This window comes from Trachypithecus francoisi, unplaced genomic scaffold (assembly GCF_009764315.1).
Source record: "Trachypithecus francoisi isolate TF-2019V2 unplaced genomic scaffold, Tfra_2.0 Lachesis_group3, whole genome shotgun sequence".
NCBI classification, from domain to species: Eukaryota; Metazoa; Chordata; class Mammalia; order Primates; family Cercopithecidae; genus Trachypithecus; species Trachypithecus francoisi.
This window is the reverse complement of record NW_022681468.1, coordinates 10,018,806-10,032,243: the sequence shown is the minus strand read 5'-3', so window position 1 is coordinate 10,032,243 and position 13,438 is coordinate 10,018,806. Positions and strand designations below refer to the sequence as shown.

Here is a 13,438-nt window from a genome sequence, read left to right as displayed (position 1 = left end):
TAAGTCCAGTCCAGAGGAAAGGGGAGGGGAAATCAACTTCATCTTTCAATCAGGAGATGGACAAGGAATTTGCAGCCATCTTTAACCTTCTAAGCACATCTTGCCTATCAGCCATTATCAAATCTTCTGGGTGGTTTCTCCAAGCCCACCTCCATAGAGTTTTAGGACTGTTGTTAGCCACAAATCTAACCATTTCACCTTACCTCCACACTAAAAAGTATTTGACTATTCCATTGCCTCTGGAGGATACTTAAGGATACCCTTGGTATGCACGGCTCAGTACATTCTTCATGGCCTGACCCCTACTTACCTTTCCACTCCTCTCCTCTTATCCCTGGCTCTCTATCCCAATTTAATTCCTTGTAATTCCAGAAATCCCCTCTGCCATCTTCCTTCTGGGCCTTTGCATGCATAACCTGTGCTGCATCCTGCCTTCCTTGACTATTTCCTAGGGGCAGCAACTCATCCTTCAAACAAGGCTTCTCCCCAAACCCTCTGCACCTCCACCAGGCACACATTTATCTTATGAGCCTTTTCACTCTTGTTTGCTGGTGTCTACCTTCCCTTTAGCCAGGAGTCATATTTTTGCAGGTGTTCTCTTTGCCTAGGAGAGTACATGGGAAGTGGAGTGCATTTTGTCAATGTGACTACGTGCGCAGATCAATGAATGCTTTGAGAACAGTCATTGGTGTGGCCAAAGAATAGCTGGGCATTGGAATACCCAAGCGCAAGCATTGAAAGTGTCAGTAGGAATATCCAATGTAGGAAATATCTCAAAAATTACACTTGAGCTTCTGGAATCTTGGAGCCCTGCTCCCTCAAGTGTGCTCTGCCCTCCATCAGTGCTGTGAAATGGTGCTTGGGAAAAGGTGTTCCATGGTGAAATATGTTTGAGAAGTCTAAGATTGAACAAAATTATTTTCCCCCTCTGACCGTAGAAATTAAACACAATGATGGGCATTGGAAATCTTGCAGAAAGTGCTGGATGCAATATTTCCTATACTTATTTCACTTTGGAACTCCGATAGGGCCACTGGTCCATGGTGCACTCTCTGGGAAATGCTCTATTACTCCAGCTTTTCATTGCCTGTCTGCCCACAGCCCCTTCATGGGATACTCCTGCCTATAGCCCCAGCTAACTTGGCAGTGGACCCAATTTCCCTGGTCCCCAGGTATTGGTAAAGGGTGAATCAATGACTAGGAGGTGCCGATCATATTCCCTTTTCCATGGCAGGCAACTGAGCTGAAAGGCCATGAGGAATTGAGGTTGGAGGCAGCCATATTGGCCCGTACACAACGTGAGTGACAATGACAGTTCTGTGATATATTAAAATGCCCCTTTACAATGAGGAAATGGGGGCTTAGAGAAGTGAATGAACTGACCAGGGTAAAGCTAGGATGTCAGGGGTCTCCCTGTGCTAAGTGTGGGTTTTTTTCCACCACATCACTGTTCTCTGTGGGACCTGAATCCCTCAGTTATGAAGGAAGCACACCAACCAGGAACAGGGAACCTGCATTCACCAAGCACCAATATGTATCAGGTTTCTTAGAAACTGTAACTGACTGATCCCTATAAGAACATTGGATACTGGTTTTATTATTATTAATAATAATTTTTGAGACAGAATCTTGCTCTGTCACGCAGGCTGGAGTGCAACTTTGTCTCCCAAGCTCAAGCCATTCACATGCCTCAGCCTCCCAAGTAGCTGGGACCACAGGCATATGCCACTGCACCCAGCTGATTTTTGTATTTTCTTTTTAGTCGAGATGGGGTTTCGCCATATTGGCTTGGCTGGTCTTGAACTCCTGGCCTCAAGTGATCTGCCCCTCCCTCAGCCTCCCACAGTGCTGGGATTACAAGCATGAGCCACCACGTCCGGCTGGATACTGGTATTATTGAACCTATTTTACAATGAAGTGACCTAATGGAGGAAACACACTGAGATTAATGAGGGGAGTTAAACTCAGGCTTCATGGCCTTTCTGGATGGCTCAGATGTCTTTGCTTGGAGTGATGTACTTAAAGCATTTTGTTGAAGTCCATCCAGAATGCTTTGGTATCTGCATATGGGCCTGCAGAAAAGCTCAGCCCTCTGAAATGTGTCTTACTAACCCACAGGAGACCCAACCCTGCCATGGGATTTGCTTCTGCAATGGCTGCTTCCAAGAGCAGTCTTCAGGGGAAAAGGATCAATGGCAAAATTGGTAGATCTAGCAAGGCTTTTGCAATAAAAGCTTTTTATGCTCCTTGTTCAAAGCATTTAAGTGCCTTTTAGATCACAGATTGAACCATCGACATTATAAAGTGGAACCTTTTAATACCGAAATACACTTCCAGAGTAAAATTCCATTATGGGAAAAAGCATTTCACGGCACCAGGCTAGATAATAATTCTCTCACGTGTAATAGGAGGTATGAAATGTTTGATGATAAACAGAGTTTCTCAGTATTGTAATAAGACAACTCACATTGCAACGTGTGTGTGTGTGTGTGTGTGTGTTGTATACACATAACAAGCCACTTCTCATCTCTGGACACCAGTTTCTTTATGTGTAAATAGTGGGAATTGGACTTGATGGGCTTCAAGATGCTTTCTGCTGTCAGATTTTGTGGAAAAGCTACTTTTTCATTCTGGGTTTCCATTTTCTCATCCTTAAAATGAGGGTTTTTTTTTTTTTTTGGTATCAATCAGGAAACTTAGTTGCAAGTGATAAAGTGGTTTAAAGAAAAAAAAAAAGAAAGAAAGAAAAAGAAAAAAAGGAGAAATTAAAAAAAGGAATATAATTACTCTGGCTCATGTAACTAAAACTAGAGCTTGGGCAAGAGTGTTTGGAGCAAGAGTGTTGGAGCTCAGGCAAGGTTGCATCTAGACACTCCAGCAATGTCAATATTACCAGGACTCGGTTTACCATACTCAAGCTCCCCTTTACACTGACCTCCCTGGCTCACATAGTGGGATTCTCACTGCTTGGCAATACCAGCAGACAGATAACTTCTTTCTCCCAATATTTGCAACAAAAGCCTCTGGACTGAATCTCATTGGCTCAGATTGCATGGATGTCTATTCCTGAACCAATCGCCATCTTCAGGGTACAAACTGCTCTGATTGGTTAGGCCTCAGTCACATGCTCACTACAGAGCAGAAGTGGTCAGCTCTTTTCAACTGCAAGGTAAAAGTTACAGATGATGGTTCCCCACTGGAATGGTGAAGTGCAGGTAATAGAGGACGGGGGAAACGGTGGCAGGCAATGGAAACAACCAATGTCTATTTGGGGTTTGAACTAGCTTTAGTTGGCCCTGAGGCTTGCCCAAGCTCTAGGAGCTTCGGAATAATACATATTTAGTGCTAGAGGCACTTTTGAGATGATTAAATCCACGTTTTTGCTGAAAGTTGGGGAAACTGCTGCTCAGAGGGGAGAAATGGCTACTGAAACTACTGAAGCTCAGGTCACTAACACTCATTCCATGCTAAAACTCTCCTATCTGAAGTGTTCAGTTATGGAGGCCTCCCGGAAAGAGCTGACCGTGGGGAATCTGTCTGGGACTTTGCTGTTTAAGCTGATTCCATTGATAGCAGTCCTTCAACACAGCCAGTTTAGGATCTCTCAATTGACCGATGCCTTCCAAGTTTTCTGATGTGGAATCAGGATTCCCAGGTCTGATTTCTGATTTGCTATGTACTCCTGCTCCAGTCACTTAACCTCTCAGGGCATCCGTTTCTCAATGTGTGAGTTTACCCTCATACCAAAGCTCCATCTTAGTGTCTCTCCCTACGTGCATGCCCCTAGGGTTTCTCAGGTTCTAGAAGAAGATGATCTAATATAGTCTTCCACAATCTGGGTTTCTAGGAAGGCTTGGGTAACCTCTCTCAGGAAGTGTCTGTGTTTTAACAAATGAGTTTTGAGAATATAGTGGCTCTCTAATAGAAGTGTTTCAGGCAGTGTGGGACGGCCATATCTCTGGCTTTGAAGATACCCCTGAATTCAAACCTTGTACCTCCATGTAGGTGACCCTGAGCAGCTGATTTAACCTCTTAGGGTATGTATTTCCTTCTCTGGAAAGTGGGAACCTTCCGGAGTACTTGTGAGAATAAAACGACACCCAGCACTGGGCTTGGGCCAGAGCAGGCTCCAATTTGGAGAGAACATGTAGCCGTGGAGACATGCCCAGCTTCACCCGGGGGCAGGGAAAGTCGACTGTCAAGGCAGTCTCCACTCTTTACCTCCATTAAAGGGAATTATGCAGCAACATCGGCTGCAGTGGGTTGAATTGTGTCTCCCAAAAGGGTACGTCCAAGTTCTAACTCTGGGTGCCTGTGAACGTGATCTTATTTGGAAACAAGGTGTTAAAGGATGTGGCGATGAGATCATCCTGGATTTACAGCAGGCGCTAAATCCAGTGACTGGTTTAATTAAAAGAGGAAGGAAAGAGAGATCTGAGACATACAGGGGAGAAGGCCATGTACAGACAGAGCGGGGATTGGAGAGATGCAGGCAGTAGCCAAGGAAAGCCAGGAGCCACCAGCAGCTGCAAAAGATTCTCTCCTAGAGCCTTTGGAGGCAGCACGGCTCTGAGGGCACCTTGCTTTAGGACTTTGGCCTCCAGAACCGTGCATTTCTGTTATAGGTCTCCATGTTGGTGCTCATTTGTTGCAACAGTCCCAAGAAATTAATATAGCTGCCAGCCTAACACACAATGAAACAGAAACTTTAATGGCCCGGCGTGGTGGCTCACGCTTGTAATCCCAGCACTTTGGGAAGCCAAGGTGGGTGGATCACCTGAGGTCAGGAGTTCGAGACCAGCCTGGCCAACATGGTGAAACGCCGTCTCTACTAAAAATACAAACAATCAGCTGGGCATGGTGGTGCATGCCTGTAGTCCCAGCTACTTGGGAGGCTGAGGCAGGAAAATTGCTTGAAAATCTGGGAGTTGGCAGTTGCAGTGAGCCAAGATCATGCCATTGGACTGCAGCCTACAGCCTGGGCAACAAGAGTGAAATGCCGTCTCAAAAAAAAAAAAAAAAAAAAGAGAGAGAGAAAAGAAAAGGAAACTTTACACATTCAGTGGCACTGACTCAAACTGCTTTTCTGGCTACAAAAGAATTCTTATCTCTGTCCTTCTCTCTCCCTCTTTTCCCTCCCTTCATTCATTCTCAGCATGTGCCCTATCTTTATGTTCAGTCTGATTACCCATAGAAATTTTCCCTACTGAGCTGATTAATCAAAATACTGAGCCATTCATACTACACTTAGGAATTCCTGATCATGCTTAAAAATAGTCAGTAACAGATATGTACAAATAAACCCAGCTATAAACGAGAGTGATTATCGGTGATTTAATTCACTCCAGGATCACAAGGGGGTGAAATCATATGGCATGGATGCGTTTTCAATGATATATTTTTGCTACCAGGAGAGATATTAATACATTATACGTGCTCAGGCATTGATAAATCAGCCATACCAAATGATTCATTTATTCATTCAACAAATATTTAGTGGGTGTGGACCATGTGCCAGGGGCTAGGTAAGCTCTGTACCCAAGAATCTTCACCTAGAGCAGAAGACAAACCACCATATATGCAATTACATTTGGATATTGAGTTTGGTGATGGGTGCTTTAAAGGAAAAACGCAGGGCACAGACAGAGACGCCGTGGAGGGCAGTGGCAAGGGCATGGGCTATAGGGCCTATCATCCTAAATCACAACCAGAGGGAGGCTTGCTAAAAGAAAAGCAGTTTATTTGGGAACAGAGCATTGGGATGGGGAAATGCATGCTCTGGTAAACTACGTGCATACTCGGGAAGGTAAAGGAAGACAAAGGTTTTTAAAGAAGAAAAATGAGGAGGATTACACAATTGTTTGGAAATAATTATCCTTGGCTACAAAGATCAATAACAAGGGTGATGCCAGTCTGAGGTTAGACAGGCAGTTGCTGGGAAGATGTCCTTGCAGAAGGATTTTTTTCCGCAATGGCCTTTGTGCAAGATTGTGGTTTTTGCAGTCTTTCATGAGAGTTTTTAGTCAGAGACATACAAGCATGAGGAACTTCTCTTTATGGCCTTCCCCAGCTGTCTTTGTTAAGATTTCCTTAATATCTGTGACTTCATTTTGATTCTGACAACTTTGACAAGGCAGACCAGGGGGATTTGAATCCCAGCCTTAAACTCAATGACTGTGTGCCTAAAACAACTACTTGACATCATTGCATCTCTGTTTCTTAGTTCCTTAGAACTTGGACATAGCCTTTCATCTTCAGTCATGGTCTTTTTGTGGGTTTTCAATGGACAGCCTGAAATGTTTATTTTATTTATTTTATTTTTATTTTTATTTTTTTTTTGAGACGGAGTCTCGCTCTGTCACCCGGGCTGGAGTGCAGTGACCGGATCTCAGCTCACTGCAAGCTCCGCCTCCCGGGTTTATGCCATTCTCCTGCCTCAGCCTCCGGAGTAGCTGGGACTACAGGAGCCCGCCACCGGCTAGTTTTTTGTATTTTTTAGTAGATATGGGGTTTTACAGTGTTAGCCAGGATGGTCTCGATCTCCTGACCTCGTGATCCACCCGTCTTGGCCTCCCAAAGTGCTGGAATTACAGGCTTGAGCCACCGTGCCCGGCCCTGAAATGTTTATTAAGCTCCTCTAACTCGGCGGGACTCAAAACCCCAAACTTGGTCTTCCCCACAGTGGGCAGTTGTTGAAATCTGTGCATTGTTCTTTTAGCCTTCCAATTATTGTTGCCCCCTTGGGCTCCTTGAAATCTTGCTCATGCATGTGCAATTCACTAATCAGCCAGTGATTTCAGCGGTGTATATATGGGGGTTTTAAGGCTGCCCCTTGTGGCTACCCCCATTCTGGGACAGCTGCCTTCCCTCGTTTCCAATTGTTCTAGCAGTTCAGAAACCCATCCCCTGACTCCTCAGGGTAATAAAACTGTGGTTTTCCTCTTTTTTTTTTTTTTGAGACAGAGTCTCGCCCTGTTGCCCAGGCTGGAGTGCAATGGCATGATCTCAGCTCATTGCAACCTCTGCCTCCTGGGTTCAAGCTATTCTGCTGCCTCGGCCTCCCAAGTAGCTGGGATTACAGGCTCGTGCCACCACGCTTGGCCAATTTTTTGTATCTTTAGTAGAGACGGGGTTTCACCACTTTGGCCAGGCTAGTCTCGAATTCCTGACCTCATGGTCTGCCTGCCTCAGCCTCCCAAAGTGCTGGGATTACAGGTGTGAGCCACCACACCCGGCTAGTTTTCTTCTTGAGTTCTAGCCACGCTGTGGCATGCAGAGTGGGAAGTGTCCTCAGTAGAAAAGTCAAATAAACAAGGCTATCCCCCAGTGTGGCTCCTTCTTTCAAGGGTCAAATCCCCTTTGGTTTCTGCCTGCTTTTGGCTGCTGTCCAGTGGGAGGTTAGTATGATGGAAGCTACTTCACCTTTACCACTGACTCTGACTTTTTTTTAAATCTACACTCACTTCTTAGGGTGATCCACTCCCATCTGCAGCATGCAAACAGATGTTAATAATTCCCAAGGTTTCATCTCCACTCCTTGATATCCATTAGATTTGAACATAAAGATCCAAACATAAGCTGGGTGCAGTGACTGACACCTATCATCTCAGTTATTTGGGAGGCAGAGGCAGAAGGATCACTTGAGCCTAGGAGCTCAAGACTAGCCTGGGCAATAGAACAAGATTCCATCTCTTTAAAAAAATTATAATTTATATATAGAGAAAAAGGCCTTGAAGACTTAGAAATTGGAGCCAAAGAAGAAATGTTAGCATAAGGAGCTTTCGTAGAGAAAAACAGAAATCAGGACAAAGCAGTGTTATAGAAGGCAAGAGAAGAAAGTACTTGAAGAAAAAGAGAATGGTCAATTGTGGTGAATGTCGAAAGAGCCCTGGTGAGATAAAAACTGAAAAATGGTCATTGTAATTAGTACCACGTTGTCATGGGTGGCCTTAGCAAGAATGCTTTTGGTGGTATGAAGGAGGTAGATGCTGCATTAGAGAGGGTTAACGTATGGCTGGAGATGAGGAAGTGAAGACAGAGATCCATCCAAAGAGAGGAGCCGGAGCTAAGGAGGTGCTATCTCTGGAGAGTCAAGAGATGAGGGTAGCAATTTCTCAAATGCACTGAGCCTCTTTCATACTTCCATGCCTTTGCATATGCTCTTCTCCCTGCCAGGAATGCCCTTCCCGTCCCTATTTGCTTGAGTCATATCTACTCCTTTTTCAGAACCTCACTTGAGGGTCCAGCCTTATCCACCAGCCCCTTCCCTCCACTGGGTTGGCTATTTCTCCTCTTTGCTCATTCATTTCCTCCCTCTCACCACTGTCATAACTACTGGTGATTAAATAACATTCTTTCTTTCCCTATGAGTTTTGAAATAAATGGAAGTATAGGCATAGAACCACACAGATGATATCAAACTGTTAGCCTTATTATAGGTAAAGCTTGATTGGAGAATATGGGTTGACCTGTGGCCGATTGAGCTTCCTTAGACTTTGGCTCCAGATCTAAAGTTTGGGGCAACTCTGCTGAGGCCAGCCATTCACAGCCAAATGCAAGGAGTCCCTGCCCCACACCTGTGAGCCTCCAGAGAGCGATTTGTCCTTCCAGATCTGAGTTAGGAAGGCAGGTCTTGGGCCTGACCCAAGCTTTCTTTCTTTCTTTCTTTTTTTTTTTTTTGAGACGGAGTCTCGCTCTGTCGCCCAGGCTGGAGTGCAGTGGCGCAATCTCGGCTCACTGCAAGCTTCGCCTCCCGGGTTCGTGCCATTCTCCTGCCTCAGCCTCCCAAGTAGCTGGGACTACAGGCGCTCGCCACCACGCCCGGCTAATTTTTTGTATTTTTAGTAGAGACGGGGTTTCACTGTGTTAGCCAGGATAGTCTCCATCTCCTGACTTCGTGATCCGCCCGCCTCGGCCTCCCAAAGTGCTGGGATTACAGGCGTGAGCCACCGCGCCTGGCCCAAGCTTTCTTACACCTTGGAGGCAGGGAGGGGCAGGCAAGCAGATAAAGAGAGACAATGAGAGAGTGGGTGGGTCAGAGGAACTCAGCCTCATGTTGGATTCTTTCTCCAAGTCTTACTAATCTGGCAAGTCACTTCTCTTTGCTTGGGAGGAGTGAGTGGGAGAGAGGCTACAATTTCTTCCCAAGAGTACATCTCCTGGGGTGTGGAATTGAACTTTCCTCATGAAAACTGGCCAGTGGGAGCAGAAATCCCCCTCATAATGCCACCGTCCCCTTGCCCTATCACCGTAAGTTTGTGTCCGTCTGCCCCCATAGAGTGTGGCCACCTGAGGACAGCAATCTTTTCTTGCTCATTCCTAGCCTGAGAGCCTAGCACAGTGTCTGAGACACACTAGGTGCTCAGTCTTTATTTGTTCAATGGTAAATGAATAAATGTCAGATTAAACCAACGGAGGCACCCAAAGGCCCTGCAATATGTCCTGACTCCTCTTAAAGCTGCTTCACAGATTTGCCAAACACCTGAGGCTTATCTCTGTGTTAAGCTGAGACCAGGGACAGTGAGCGGAAAGAATGATCAAGTTCACAAATTATCCTTTGGTTTATATTTTAATTCCCAAAGATAAATGGTACTTCAGTTAGATCATGCTTTCTGTCTCTTTTGCAGGTGTTAGCTTATGAAAAGATTGGCTGAGCTCAGCTCCCTGGTGTGAAATGCAAGTCCCGGGAAATTGAAACATACTTGTGTGTGGTAGCCTGGTTTCTTTTATTAATGGTCACTAATGGTCAGCAATCAAGCCAACAACCAACAATTGGCTTGTTTGCTTGAAGTGAGTATAATGTATCAACTTGCTGATTGTTTATTCTCTCTCTTGATGTATTAGCTAGAGACATTTGTGCAGAAAGGGAGAGAGGAAAATGCCCACTTACCTCATTTTAGTAGGCAGTGTGGAGTTATCATGGCTTTGGAGTCAGACAGCCTCGGCTATAAAACCCCACTGTCACTAACTAGCCATAAGCACAACTAAAGATCCTGTTTCTCCTGTTAGGTCGCGGTAATCATACCTGTCTTTCAGAGTCGATAATGAAGGTTAAACAATCAGCATTGTCCACAGGCCTCCCATAATAGGAGTGTAACACAATTCCTTTATTATTATTATTATTTTCTTATTAGAAATTCAATGTGGAATTTTTTCTTTATTATTTAATATTTTTTTCCTTTTAGGAATTCAGTGTGGAACATAGTTTCATTCCTGTCCCATTCTGCTATTTTCCTAGGAATTCTGTCAATCTATTTAACATTTAAAAGCAGTTGCATCAACATCTCTCTCTCTCTCTCTCTTTCTCTCTCTCTCTCTCTCTCTCTCTCTCTCTTTCTCTCTCTCTCTCTCTCTCTCTCTCGGTTCACAGTCTGGCCTCTTAGAAGTTTCCTTCTAATCTGAGTGACAGAAGAAGAAAGGACTCCTGATGGGGCTCACACATAGGTGGTTGCAAGATGCTGGTGCAAGATGGAAATGGAGCACTGAGCCCGGAGCCACAGCCCAGACTTCAGGAGGGGCAGGGGGAGCCAACCTCTGGGGTGTGGGGATTGGCCCAGATCAGAGCCACGCAGCTCTGCAGCTCTATGGTCATGTGTTAGTATACTAGGGCAGTCATAGCAAAATACCAGGCAATGAGTGACTTGAACAAGAGAAGCTTATTTTCTCACAGTTTACTCCTGTTCTCACAGTCCAACATCAAGGTGTTAGTAGAATTGGTTTCTCCTGAGGCCTCTCACAGAGTGTGGATGGCCGTCTTCTCCTTGCATCTTCAGAGTCTCCCCTCTGCATGTCTCTGGATCTGAATTTCCTCTTTGTATAAGGACACCAGTGAGACTGGATGAAGGCCCACCCCAATGACCTCATTTTTAAGTGATCACCTCTTTATAGGCCCTGTCTCCAAATGCAGTCACATTCTGACGTTTTAGGGGCTAGGACTTCAGCACAGGAATGAGAGGGGATGGAGTTTAGCCTGTAACACCACCAAACCAGTGCTTGAGGGAGACAGTCCAGGACACAGGTGAGACCTGATGCTCTGAGACCCATCAAATGCATCCCATGTGAGATTCTATCTGCTCCACTGTCTGGGATTTGGTCTTGGGGCAAGCTACAGAGAGGGCCCTTCTCAAAGACACCTTGACAATGACACCCTTTCTCCCTTCCTTCTTCTCTCTGTTCCTCATTTTTTTTTTTTTTTTTTTTTTGAGATGGAGTCTTGCTGTGTCGCCCAGGCTGGAGTGCAGTGGCGCGATCTCGGCTCACTGCAAGCTCCGCCTCCCGGGTTCACGCCATTCTCCCGCCTCAGCCTCCGAGTAGCTGGGACTACAGGTGCCCGCCACCACGCCCGGCTAGTTTTTTTTTTTGTATTTTTAGTAGAGACGGGGTTTCACCATGTTAGCCAGGATGGTCTTGATCTCCTGACCTCGTGATCCACCCGCCTCGACCTCCCAAAGTGCTGGGATTACAGGCTTGAGCCACCGCGCCCAGCCTCTGTTCCTCATTTTAGGAAACATATCCACTGTTGCACTGGAAAAAGGTTTTCTGAAACTTCTGCTATGCTCTGGCCTTTCCTCCAAGGCCTTGACATTTGATACGCCAAAGCACACATTTCTGAAACTCTGAAAATCTTCTCTGAAATACATTGCTTCTACCATGAGTTTCAAGATTGTATTTTAAAATTTGGAAGCCAAGAATTGCCATCATCTTTGTTCCCTTTCTTGTGGCATTCCTTGAGGCACGGGGCTGGAAAGCCCTTGTTGCCTGAGCAAGGAGGAAACCATGAGGTCAGAGAAATTGGTCAGGGAGCAGAGAAGGGGACATGGCAATTCATATAAATAGACTATAGCCTCTGAATTTTGTCTTCTCGAAGAACCCTGGCTCACTAAGATTTCTGTGACACCTCAACTGCTGGGACAGCTGCTAGTGTGCCAGTCACTTGACATTTATCTTGATAATCAGATTACAGATTTCTGAGGATCAGGGACATGTACCCATATTTGCTGTGCAATCCCATATTCCCTTTGACATAGAGGAGGAACATAATCATTGACATCATACAGCTGCATTCAAATCCTGACTCTACCTCTTTTTAGCTATATGACTTTGAGCAAGTTGCCTAAGTTCTCCAAGGCTTAATTTCCTCACCTGTCAAATGTGCTAATAATGCTACCTATCTCGGAAGAGCTGCTGAGAAGACTGAATGAGATATGAGATATAAAATACTTAGGACCATGGTTGGCACATGGTAACTGCCAAAATATGTTAGTCATTATTATTTAAAATATTTGTAGATAGATTAATTGATAGGGTGTGGGTTTAGCTACAGCACAGTGGTGGCAATGGTGATGATGTGGGGGAAAAGGGGAAAAATGCATTTTCCATGCAGTAACTATATTTGGCAACAAGTCTTTCCAATTCTCTATAATAAAAGGATTTTGTTTTGCTCAGAGCCCCCTTTGAGTCTCATAATAATGCCTACATATAGTGCCTTTTGTCCCAGAATCTTGGAGCAGCCCTGAAATCAAAACACGACAGGAGTTGGATGGTTGCAAAAATAAAAGCAACAATTTGCTTTTGTTTTTGACAAAACTCTCCTTCCTTTCCCAGTTTGCAAGTTGGCGACTGCATATGAACATGTATGTATATTTGACTTGAGTCTATGTCTAGCCACGGACAATAAATGATAACAGCTGCTTGCAGCTTGGCTCTGGCACATGGAGTGATAGGAGAGGCAGAACTCATGATGTTCAGAAGGAGAGCAATAAGAGAAGGATGAGCAGAAGGAGGAGGGAAAGCCCTTACTGAGTGCCTACTAGGGCCAAGAATTGTATAGAGGCTATCTCATTTAATCCCAACAGCCACCGTCATTCATAGATGAAAAGGAGGCTCAGCAAGATTAATAATTTATACAAGGTCACACAGCAATTAAGTGGTAGAGGAAAGTTTCAGATTCAGGCCTCTCTCAATCACGAAACCCACGTCCTATTGCATTAACACATTGCTTCTCTCTTTCTCCAATGGTATTTGTCTTCACTTTCAAAGAGTGTGAAATGAAAGAAAGCAGGAAACCCTCACCCTTGGGTTTGGGGGCATTGGATCCAGTGTGCAATGTGAGAAGTAAAATGAAGAGGAGAAATGATCTGGAGAGACTTTCTAATGAAGCAAACACCAAGTATCCTAGAATTTCAACAAATCTAAGACTCTGTCAGGTGTTAGATACCCCATTATTTTATGTATTATTAATAAAGAAACTGCCAATTATAATTGGTATTGATTGAAACATACATCCAGATTTCAGAGATATTCAAATAGGAAAAGCATTCATCATAGAACTGATGATAGATTGCACTTATTGGTGTCTCTTTTCTCTCCTGTATTAGTCGATGTTTAACATGGGACATAGTTAACTGTATCCTGTTAACCTGTTAACCTGCTAGATGTT

At 44.7% G+C, this 13,438-nt stretch overlaps 1 long non-coding RNA gene across 2 annotated transcripts; it reads left to right on the top strand.

Annotated features, from left to right (window-relative positions):
* The first annotated feature begins 2,815 nt into the window (after positions 1 to 2,815).
* Positions 2,816 to 13,213, top strand: LOC117071175. 2 transcript variants are annotated; one of them, XR_004432177.1, is made up of 3 exons: positions 2,816 to 3,215; positions 9,627 to 9,789; positions 13,039 to 13,213. It is a non-coding gene; the product is annotated as an uncharacterized LOC117071175 (long non-coding RNA). The 2 variants fall into 2 exon arrangements; XR_004432178.1 differs by lacking the exon at positions 2,816 to 3,215 and adding an exon at positions 7,862 to 7,891.
* The last annotated feature ends 225 nt before the right edge of the window (positions 13,214 to 13,438 follow it).